This window comes from Carassius auratus, chromosome 18, assembly GCF_003368295.1.
Source record: "Carassius auratus strain Wakin chromosome 18, ASM336829v1, whole genome shotgun sequence".
Classification (NCBI taxonomy): domain Eukaryota; kingdom Metazoa; phylum Chordata; class Actinopteri; order Cypriniformes; family Cyprinidae; genus Carassius; species Carassius auratus.
In genome coordinates this window covers 15083419-15096125 of record NC_039260.1, presented here as the reverse complement: position 1 = coordinate 15096125, position 12707 = coordinate 15083419, and positions in this window count along the sequence as shown.

Genomic DNA, 12707 nt, shown 5'->3' with positions numbered 1-12707 from the left:
GCAAGCATGTTTAAGGTTGTGTTTACAAGTAAGCATACTTGTACTTTGATAACTGCATTATTTAAAGTTAAAGAAAAATCAGGAGTTATCTTGTGGTGCTCATAATATACAGTAGCCTAGGCTACCCGGGCTGGGTAACGTTAGGTGCGAATTTTGATTAATAATATGTTCTGTGATAATAAATAAATAAAACGCCATGTGGAATAGCCGATTGCTGACTGTCTTTCCTGTTATTGTTATCCTGCAGTGTTAATTTAGTCGGATGACTGACGTTATTCATTGTCGGGAGTCACGACTTCTAGGTGCATTTAAAGGGGCCAGGGGCTGTGTCTGTCATGTGTGAGCCGCTGCAAACGGCTTTTAATTTTTGGTAACGCATGAGTACTCTAACGCGTTACTTTTATGAATAGGTAACGCTGTATCATAACTGATTACTTTTAATTGATGGTAACTTTGTAACCTAACTAACTACTTTCCAAAGTAACTATACCCAACACTGCTCCTTACTATAAGTGAGTCAAAAATTTTGTAAACATGTTCAACTTTAATATACTGACATTTATTTAAACTAATGGAATTATGATTCTTCACTTTTTTCCAATGGAGAAGTGAATCAAATTTGAATGAAATCAGTGAAATAAATAAAAATATAGAAAACAATAAAAATTAACAACTCAGTAACCAATTCAGTTGAGTAAAACAAATGTGTCCTCCTTGTTTACCCACAGAAGAAAGAGTTTCACATTAACAATCTGTTTACTCGGATTCTTCAACAACTACAACAACAACAACAACAAAATCATGCCAGAGCCCAATGCAGGTCATAAAAAATAAGTAATTTTTGATTGTTCAAGAATTAAAAAGTTGTATTTCCAAGATTCATTTGATTCATCCCATACAAACTGACTTTATAATCATTATTAAGAGAGGTATGTTTGTTCCCTTAAATCTACTTCATTTACAATATAATCATATTTTTTTATTTACAATATGTATCATATCTTGATATTGTTTATTTAAGATCTGCACAGTATTTTACAACAGCTTGTGAGTGGTTAGATGTTTTGTTATTAGAAAGTTTCCTGTGGGGCTTATGTTAATTGACTGATGTGAGCTTAATACTCCAACTGAAAAAAAAAAAAAAAAAAAAAAAATATATATATATATATATATATATATATATATATATATTGATGGTAACCTTAATCATTCGACTATAAGCAACTTTGCAACTACATGCCATTTAACTCTCATTAGAGTATTAGTATGCTCAAGAATATGCTCAACAAGTTGATGTAATTGCAAAGACACTTATAGTCACTGTATCTGTTGGTTCAAAATAAAGTGTTAGCATATATTTACAGTAGCAGATATACTATTAATCTGATGAACACTAGTTAATATGTAGTTGCAGAGTTACTTATCAACAGCTGTCTAAAGGGTACCATCAAAATAATCAAACTGATATTACAATAAAAATAGTTTGGTAACTAACACTTTAAGGGGGTGGTTTATTCCTTTTCTAATATGATTGGGAGTGCATGTAAACACTCGATCGGATTGAAACGTGAAACTGAAAGTACTGTGCATGTGCAATGACGCAGAAAAATAGTGTAAAGACCTATGAGACGGAAAAAAAGAGCTGCTCTTCCATTCTAATAAAGTGTTGTATAAATGCATGTCCTGTCATTATAAAACTTTCCTGTCATTCGGCAACTGTGAAGTGGAGCAGAACAACCTACCACCAGTCCTTGTTTTGGATTCTCATTCACAGGCAACCCGTTTTGGGTGTGGGGAGGGGCATTTTTACTGCTTGATAAATATGAGCTGCATGGCACAGCAGTTTAATGTATATTTATCAATAAATGCCCATAAATGGATAAATATTAATTCTGCTGTTACAAACAATCAAAGAAACCATGTAGGAGAGTGGTTATTATTTGTGAGCAGTGAGAAACGTCTCAGGTTACGAATGTAACTATGGTTGCCTGAGTAAAGAACGAGACACTGCGTCCTCTAGGGGTCACTATGGGGAACACGTCGCCGTGACCCGTGTCTGAAGCATACATTGAAAAAACACCAACGAGTGAGGGGAGTAAAGGCCAGAATCATGGCAAACACTAAGTACCAACTCCACCATTTCTATGGGAGTTGCCCCTGGGATGTTAGACGGCTGTCCGTGACATTACCTGTTACAGCCAAAGGCCTAGGCTTCATACCCACCTTACTCGTCAGGGTAGAGCTGAAGGCTCTTTAAAGCAGGGATAGGCAACTTCGGTCCTGGAGGGCCACTGTCCTGCCGAGTTTAGCTCCAACCCTAATTAAACACACCTGAACAAGGCAATCAGTGTTTTCGAGATTACTAGATAGATTTTTATGAGGGCTGAAGCTAAACTCTGCAGGATAATGGCCCTCCATGACCGGAGTTGCCTATCTCTGCTTTAAAGGGATACGGCAAATAACCTAGCACTTTATACTAAGTCTTGTAGGCTAGTGACAAATGGTCAAAAAGTGCTTTAGTTTTTGAGATACCCCTACCGGAGGTAGAACTAAATCCAGCAATGTTTTTCCTCATCTCTAAGGTCTCCCATATATGAAATGGATTCTTGGCTAAAAATATTTTACTGCTAAGATTGTTAAATTAACAGATATTGTTAAACACCCCAAAACCAATAAAGGACTAAAATATAGCCTGTCCATAACTTACATTAGGTAAGTGCTGATCTATATTTATGATACATTTAATAATGAGATACATTTCATAAGGCACAGTATACTATACAATTCACATGAAACACAGATCCAATTGAAGGTTAACATTGGAATGGAACACCTTTATTAAAATATCGTCGCTGTCGGGCGGAAACCTCGCATGTCCAAATTTTTACAAATTATTAAACAATCTAAAGTGTTGAAAATAGATTGAGAGCAAATCTCTTAACTCCATCGGACACTTCAATTGTCTGAGAATCCTCTGAGAACTCTTCTTCACTCCGCGGCAGGAACTTCAGAGGCATATTGTGTCCTCAGGATTTAAAGTCGCAACGATTGAGAAATCCTCATCGAGCAACACGTAAAGAAAGCTTTAACTCTGATTTTATCTGTGTTAAACTATGATATCAGTTATTGATGTATTTTAAAATGTCTACTTATTAATAGGCTTATTATTACTAGGCTTATTATATGTGTGCATTGAAGTTTTAAAATGTATCTAATTTCTAATTCTACTTGTATTGAATTAAATGTTTTGGATACCAGCATTAAATTATTGTTTTTATTATTATTTTACTGACTCGAAGTTGGCACTGTGCATGTAAAATACCCCAAGTAGGCTAACAGGTTTTATTTATGGGAGAAAAAAGGTCTGTCTACTGGCACCATGTAAGCCTATCTTTGCATAACTCTGTTTTTTTTTTCCACAATAAAGAATGAAAATAGTTAGGTTAGATACATTTGAGTATGCTTGTTTTGTTAAAAATCGATAGCTGTAATACTTCGGTGCAGAAGGAAGCCTGTGAACCACGAAGGTAAGTTTGCCTGCAGATTAGGCTAATTCCCGCCTATTACAGCCTAGTCACCTCATCGTGTTTTGTTCTGCTTCACTTTCATAGCTCTTAAACGTTTAAAATGGAGTTTAGGAAGATGTATGTAACCACAGTTAGCTTTGGTTAACTATTGAAGTCTTTTCTCTTGTCAAAAGGCTCAACACGACCGCCAACTTTGTTTGCGGCAGATTAATTTCCGCCTTAATTTTTAGATTTTTCCCATTGAATGTTTACGGTGGTACAGCTCACCATGCCCTTGGTACGAGCTACCACGCCCTTGGCAGTATAACACCATCTGAAAAATCACTGTAGTGAGTCGGGAGTTGGAATTGCGAGTATTGAAAATGATCAGGATAGATTATTTTAGCATCTATTTAGCATAGCATTTCTATAGTTATTTAGATGATTTCGTGTAGCCTATGTCGTTAATTAGCATTGTTGTTAGTGTAACATTAGTATTGTTAGAAGCATAGTTAGTTAGTAGCATAGTATTGCATCAGATAGGATAGCTTCAAGTTAGCATAGATTTATTTACAGTGGTCAGGATGGTACATGCTGGTTGCTGGTTGCAACAGCACGGACTGTATAATTTTCCAGCACACTTAAAAATTAGGCGCCAGTGGTTGCATGTACTTGGCCTGAAAGACTGCGAGTTCCCACCTAGAGCTGGAGTGTGCAAACTGCATTTTACGCGGGATTTCTTCTCCAACGCAATGGAGGTGGAAATGGGCTTCTCCACACAGCTCATGATGAAAAGCGATGCAGTGCCTTACTCGGAGACTGGCCCCATTCTCTCTTACGCGGCTGCTTCGCTAGCATCGTCAGATGCCGATCGCAATGCGGGAGTTAAGACAGAAGTTTGAGCCAGCGGCTTGAATTGATATGGCTCAGGCCCTGGCCATGTGTCCAAAGACACCTCGACATCCTCCACTTCAGGTGAAGGTGGGGGAGAAAAGTCCTCTACTTCAAATGAATGCTCTGTTGCAAAGCTACTTGCGTCACTAGAGTCACTCTCCATTTTAGCGACTCTGACAGCAGCTGTCAATTAATCCGTCACTGCGGGTCTCAGGTTCACGCCCCACCCGGTCACCCTCGCTCTAGGTTCGTCCCCTCTATCTCCGCTGCGCTCTGCCCACTTTTCAGCATTTTCCAAATATTGCCAGTGGGTGGAGTCAGGCTCTGACCAGGGGTTTAGCTACCCTTTAAAGCCTTATCTCTTGTCAAAAGGCTTGACGCTACCGCAGACTTGATGAACACTGCTGGCAGCAGCGAAGTCTGTGTCAATATCATTCTTATCAATGAGAGCGTAACCTCGTATCTCCCCGCTCCCAAGTCATAAATCTCGTATGTCTGATTAAACATGATTTGGGGGAAATGGTGTGTTAATGTTGGTATACAACAGTATATGATAGCAATATAAGGTATAATACCAACTTCTATGTTACAATGTTTAATACAGAAGATAATGGAAACTGTGGAGCAGAGGCAGAATCCCTTTGATCTTGATATCAAGCTGCAAGTGGTTAGGTTGCATCTGAGAAAGTTGCAAAAGAGCTCTCAAGCTTCCTCCAAGATGGTGCGAAGCACAATGCCATCTTTATGGAACGACGTCTGGCAAAATAAAAAAAGAACAAAGAGCTTCTGGGAGCCAGAGAAAATAAACCAGTGTGCAACCTTCAAGGACATGAAAACATCAGTTGGAGTCAGCATATCTAGAAAGGTCCACATGGACTCAGACGTGCTCTTTCGAAGATTACTGGCTGTCTCCAAACAAAGAGAGGTGTCCATGGAGACTGTGATGTCTCACGAACTCGCAGCTGTCCCACCCTTTTTGTTTTTTGATGATGGAAGCATGAAGAAGACAACAAAAGCTGACCTGGCCAAGAAACTCGATGCTGTTGTTGAAGAGACACAGCAGCTGCCAAATGTTAAAGAACCATCAGCATATACAGTATTGTAACACATATGCAGGTCATCGATTCATGGGTTAAATTCAGCCTGGTGCCAGCCTGGCTGGACTTAAATTATTTTATGATACCCGTGCGAGCCTCAAAGGAGAAATGAAAACCCCCAACCAAATTCCTGAACACAAAGGAAACCTTTCGTAGAAGTTCCTTACTTTCATCATTTTAATAATAATATCATTTTATCATTTTATCATTTTATCATAGAATCATTTTAACTTTCTCAAAGAGAGCCATGTTCTGCAACCCCCACACTCCTTGGCAGCTCGTAAAATTTTACGACCACACAGGACCACAGGACAGGAAATCTAATCCTTACAAAAGAAGGGTAAAATGTACTCAAATGTAGTCTTAATGGATAGTATTGTTTTTGCGGTACATTAGAGGTTTCCCATATAAATCGGGACTATCTGCAGTGTTATCATGTGTAAATCAAATCTTTAAATGTGTGTAATTCTGCATTTGAATGTAACTTCATGTTTTGATCATTTATATATATTGTTTTTAGTATCTGTGTGATTGTCATGCTTTGACAGACCCATTTATCTAGAGCAAAGTAATGAAAAATGTATTTAATCTGGAATTACGAACTTGCTAGAATATCCCTGATGAAATCCGACAAGCCCTAAATCATCAGGGGGTTGTCTCCACAGAGACAAAGGAACTTTTCCCTCCGCTTCAGATCGCGGACGTTCATTGGCTGTTCACGCGAAAAGTGGCGTGAACCATCCCAAGCCATAAGAACCGGCCGAACAAGATCCGCCCGCTCTTCTCTTCTCTCTCGTTCTTGGTTCTCGGACACACTGCTCTCCTGTACGACCCTCGGCGTGGCCTTGGGCCGTGCTCATAATGCCGTCCCCCTCAGCACAGGGACTGAGAGGGGGAAGCCATTATCACGGCTCCTTCGGAAGCTTTCGTTTTCGTTGTTTTCTTTTCTTTTCTTTACTAAGTTTATTCAACTATTCGCCTCTCCACACAAGGAAGACGAATTCTGGAACATTATTTGTTGAACCTTTCAAATACAGCGCGAAGACAGAACAAAGGACCACGTGGCTCCACGCTCACGCCAAGATCCAGCGCAGCAAGTATCACTTTTCTATGGAGATTTAAATGCTGCTTTAAAGTGTTGCTATGATCTGATTGTTGTTGGCTTCCAAAAAGGTTACTGACTGATTTTCATACCTGAGCTCATTCTGTGATCTCTCTCGCTTTCTCCATTTTCTCTCTCTCTCACTCGCTCGCTCTCTTTCTGTCTCTCTCTCTCTCTTTTATTTGGATTCCGTTATGTCTTGTATAAAGGTTACTGTCTGTATTGTCGTACGCATATTTACTCTGTGTGATTTGTAGTTTGATGTATCACTAGTCGAATTATTAAAAACCCATATATAACATGATTGGCTTGGACTCCACCCCACTCACATTACGAGTCACTGAAAGGTCTGATCTTTAGCTACAAGCTTTAAATTTAGAAACTAAATTTATCATAAGGATAGGATAATGTTTTTATGGCCAGAGAATATTTTTCCTTGAATTATAAGGAGTGATAACTTTATTGAAAATTGATAGGTCAATCTGGTTTGCTGGACAAATCACTGTTTGATTTGCAGTAATTTACAGTAAGAGATATCACACTAATGGAAGAATGGAATATTGACATATCAATGAGTAAGTTACAGTGCCCTGTAATTAGTTATTGGTATAGACAATTGAGCTATTTTTCATAATCAATAAAATTAAATGTAACTGTCATCTGAGATATATATTAATCATATTCCTGATTAATTATTCAAATTCCCTATATATCATTTGAGTTAATTACTATGTAAAACTCATTGTTGTTACATTTTGGTGGAGATAACGCGGGCATTTCAAACATCGTTTTGTGAGCAATCAATCTGTGTATATGGTTTTTAATAATTTCTGCACGTGCGCTATGAAATTATATAACGTTACTTGTGAGATAAGTCGCAAGACGCGAACTCCTAACTGACTGAGGCAAAAAGCTGGTCAGTCAGCACGTTAGGTATTTATAGAAACTTAACAATATAGTCACTGTTATTTTTAATGAAAGTAAACTGCAGTATAATGTTAAAAGTATCCTGTTAAGAAAGACCAAAATCTTTTTACAGTGAGAACATTTTAATATGAAGGATTAAAAGATAAAGAAATCTTTTATTAGTTGCAACATGTAAATCTGAACATGAGCGATGTTCCTCTGATTCAGTTAAAAAGGCCTTGCTTATTAAATATCGTTATTGAATTTGTGGTGAACCACATGATATTCAAAAAATAAAAAATAAACGATAAAAACTCCTGGTCTAAAATTGGCTTAGCTACCCGATTTTTAAACCTAAAACATTTAAATCATAAGTGCTATTTTGATAAATGTCTATTGGAGTCAACAGATGGAAAATTCCTGTTTTGTTACATTTGTGTTTTGGAAGTGAACGGATCCGTCCTTCACCCTATGTTTAATATAGCACCACAGAATCAAAACTTTCCGTTTGTTACTTGTGATTTTTGCAGAAAATCAGCCTGACAAACGATCAGATAATTTCTAAGTCATATTGAAATTGTAATTCCGCTATCTAAACACCAGAGGGAACGCGTGGTTTAGAAATTTCAGGTTACGCCCTGCTTTCTGATTCCAGCTTGCATGAGTGCAAATTCGCCATCCCGTGGCCGTTTCAGATAATGCGCTCTAATTGCTAATCCAGTTCCCCTTGAGGTATTGAATTAGATGTTTAGATTCTCAATAATTATTTGCATTTACAGCTTTGCTCGTGCGAATATTATTACAGGGAAACGAAAATTTTTCCCTGCCTTTGACTGTTTACATTTACTTTGAGTTTGGTTCAAACATGATTTGAATTAAAATGTAATTGTTTAATAGTGGAAATCTAGATGTTTCAGGTCAACTACTGATTGACCCACTTAGAAGGTAAGCCATCTAGTGGCAGTCTCCTGTTAAATCGACTAACAGACCTCTGTCTTTTCCATTCTGTTTTGAATTGCATGTCCACTTTTACCCTTTTTGATTAATCTCACCCTGTTTGATTAATTTCATAATTATTAATGATAACTTACAAGCTATCATGGGTTATTATAGGATATTATTCAGACTTTCCTTTTAATTCTTACATGATTATTTTAAATTTTGATTTAAACCAGTTTTGATTTTTTAATTTGAATTAAGTTTTCTGCTCAGCAGGTTAAAGACAGAGAAGCAGTACTTCCCCCCCTTGTGGTGAAAACCAGCTACTCCTTCTCCCTTGTTTCATTCCTGTCTTTTATTTTGTTTTTTATTATTTTTTCTTTGCTCTTTTCACTTAGGTTATTTTGATAATTACCATTATTATCATAATTCCTTTGTTTTGTTTTATCATTATTAGGTAAAGCTGTTACCTTTCCTTTCTACATATATAGTTACTCAATTGATGTTAAACAAACCAAACCTTAATTAACTTTAAGTTTCCTTTGTTCATCCTTTGTGTATTTGATTGTAGAACTCTTTTGGTAATTGGACAGCCATCTCAGGATTCCAGTGAGCAAGGCTGCCCGACCGGTGCCTGACCACTGACTGCGAGTGAAACTCGGTTCCTCTTGTCTCTGTCCGTTAGTGGCACGCAGTGGAGACATCAGCAATTTGGCACTCCAGAGGTTGTGCTAAAAGTCACAAGCTGTTTATTGCCAGAGTAACGGAGGACCGGGGACACTGCGGTTGAGTGTTTGGGGAGCGCCGGAGAGGTTGACCCAGCCACTGGTTTCCCCCTGAATGACTTCAATTCACCCAGGTGAACCAAATGTGATAAAACCCATCCACTTATTATAAGCCACAGAATATTAGATATTCCCCCGGATATATTTTAAGTGTTTGACCCTTTTGCTTCTTTAAGCCACACCATATTTCTAGGTTTCCTACCCAGATAGCCCACTCACCTGTTGGCCCTATCTTAAAACCTAGCAGTAGGCTTAGGCCTCCTTATTCTCACTAACACATTGTGTTTCTATTGTTTTTATCTCATTTCAAGTGTTGTTTCACTTTGATCTTTTTCTCTGTTCTGTTGTGATTTGTTTCTTTCATTTCACATAGAGACAGTAACATGTGAGCCACCAACACAAAGTTAAATCGTAGAGCCAACCAGCAGCCGTTGTCATCACACGACCCGCTAGGCTACTGCCTGTCAAATCTCCATTTCAGGTCCTTCGTTGACCCAAGTTAATTGGCTAAGTATGAATATGAATTTAGCTCGTTAAACGTAGAACGAACTTGCATTGGTCTTTTTGTGTGTGTGTGCTGTGTTTCTCTCGCCGACAGAGAGTCAGGATGTCCCAGGCATCCAGTCCAGCAGTCCACGTGGGCCACCTCTCGACATGGTTGAAAGCAGTGACGACCCCCTTCCTGCCCAAGGACGCCAGTAACCTGCAGCACCCAGAGCAACTAGACACCGAGCTAGAGGAACTGATGGCGACTACTAAAGCGACTACTACAAAGAACTCGCCAGGATCTTCGGAAGCCTAGTTCACATTCTTGTCGCCCAGGCACGACTCAGTGAACGGAGCAACATCGCTGAGGAGGCCTGGAAGGACCAGGCCCCAACCCAGAGTCGTCTTGATCAGCTCCTCCTCGAGACCCAGAACCAGCGCGAGAAAGAGGACGACACAGATCCAGAGCTACAGAAAGGAGTTGAAAGACTTCACAATGCCCTGCAAGATCTTCGCCTCGACACAGACCAAAAAGAACAGCTGGAGAGAGAAGCCAGAATAGAACTCAACAAAAAACTCCAGCAAGGTGACGCTCTCCTAAAAAGAGCAGAGACTGAACTGAAAGAAAGAGACTATAAAACCTGGGCCTGCAAAACACACTTGCAAGCGGCCCGAGCTAAATTCAACAAGCTTATTCTGCAGAGAGACAAGCTCCAAGATGAACTTGACACTGTTCACACAGAACTGAGACAATCTCACAGATTACAGAGTGGCTGGATTGGAGAAATGCACACCACAAAGTTTCTCCCGGCCCGCCACTCCAACCCTTTCAGCCAAGAACCCAGAGCTGGAAAAGGGGGTGTAAGCTCACGGCTCAAGAAATCACCAGCCAGCTTACAAGAACACCTGTCAACAACGGAGGGGAGAGAACCCTTCCAGAGAACGCATGTCACTAAACCCTGCACTGCTCACAGAGAACTTCACAAGCTAGCTAGAAGCATCTCTACATTCAATCCAGATCCTGCAGGAGGACATGACGTTCATGCTTCTTTACAAGCCATTGACTTTCATTTGCAAACTGTCGCTAACGTGACAGATGTGAACACATTGTACCTGTTAAAAATCACGTCCAGCCGTGATGTGCAGTGTTTTCTGGATCGTCAACCAGAGACTGTCAAAGTGTACTACCAGCAACTGCTACAGGCTTTGATTCTTGAATTCTCTGATCCAAACTCAGACCATGGGCTCCTTATTGCTATGGACCTCAAACAGGGCCGATTTGAAAACCCACAGACTTTCTGTAGTCAGCTACGAAAAGCCTACTTTGGAGCATGCAACGAACCAGGTATGGAACAGGATGTCAACTTAAAAACTCTGTTCCTCCTAAACCTACATGCCAGTTGGAGTTTTCATCTCAGAGTCCCAGCGTGTCCACGTAACAGGACTACACAAGAGTTACGGAATTTAGCCCACAAAGCTTGCACCAAGCAAAAGACTATTTGTGAAAAGACTGTGAAAAACCCCAAAGTCTCTGTCTCTGAGCACTGCTTGGAGTTAACCCTAGATGGCGCCCTACAACACCACAGTCACAGACATTTTTACAGAGAGTCAATACCGTTCCAAGCCAGCAGAGGGCAACACAATCGTGGTGGTGCTCATCCAACGCACCAGAGCGAGCGATTCCCACCATCCAGGACACAAAGCCCCAACAGCCGGCAGTGGAACCACTCTCGACACGACACTGGTAAGCTCAATCCTGAGCCTACGTCAGAAAAACACAGTGCAGCCACGTCTGAGACAGCAGAGATCCTGAGGGTGCTGAAAGATCTTCTTCACATGAAAACTCGCAAGGAAGATGAGCCAAGCACCCGGAACACTGCCCGTCATCCACAGACCACAGAGCTAACTGTCACAGCTCAAAGTGACAACAACACCCAAGCTCCACAGCCGACAGCTGCACACCCTGAACGAGACAGCACAGGCCCTCACACCAGGTACCACAAACACAAGGTACCAGAAAATGCTGTTTTGACTACCTGCCTTTGCAGCGAGCTACACAAGACCGGTCCTCACCACCCACCGATCGTCACACCTGCCCTGATGCCAACATTCCTGGGCAGCCTTGTCAAAAAGGGGGTGGGCTGAAAAGGAGCCAGCATGGAAGACCTGATCGACACAGGATTAAACCTGGCGGTGATCTCATCTCACCTTTTCAAAAGACTCCAATTTGAAGCTAAGAGACAAGATCGAACTCTTACACCTCAAACCTATGAACTGAATGTACAGGCGTACAGACAGAATGACATCCGGTTTGAACAGTTTATTTCCATTCACCTGACAATCGTTTCGATGAGTCTAATACATCCCATGTATGTCCCACCAATGAACACTCATACATCTCTCATCGACAAAGACCTGCTAGAACACTTTGACCCTTTTCTGAACTTCAAACAGCTAAAAGACTTTGCTCAAGTGCGAGAACCTCTTTCTCTCCAGCCACACAGGTTGCTAGAGCCAGACTGTCAGGTCACAGAGGTCATGGGAACCCCAGCAGCCAGCCATGAGTACAACGCCCTAACGACAGGCTCAAGTTCAAGCCTCTGTACCTTAGTCAACAAACAGGGTACGGTGGTACCAGCTTACACCAAAGGGGTCGCTGTTCGGCTCAACCTGCAATGTGGTCAAACCTTACACCACACGCTGGGTTTCTTCCAACCCTCACCTGAATGTGTGGAACTCGGACTCACACTTGCAAACAACAAGCATGTCAAACACCAACACCTGTTCCAGCAAGGTGATAACATCACAAAAACACACAATGTGATCGTGTACTGGAAGAAGGTAAAAGGACACTCGAAGCTACCAAGTCTAGACAAGGACTTTAAAGATCACACTGACACCCTTGCCAAAACTGGCACACTAAACAACATTCTGTGGTCACTCCCAACCCACTCACCCACCCACATTCAAGGTTGAAGTGATTACACACAGC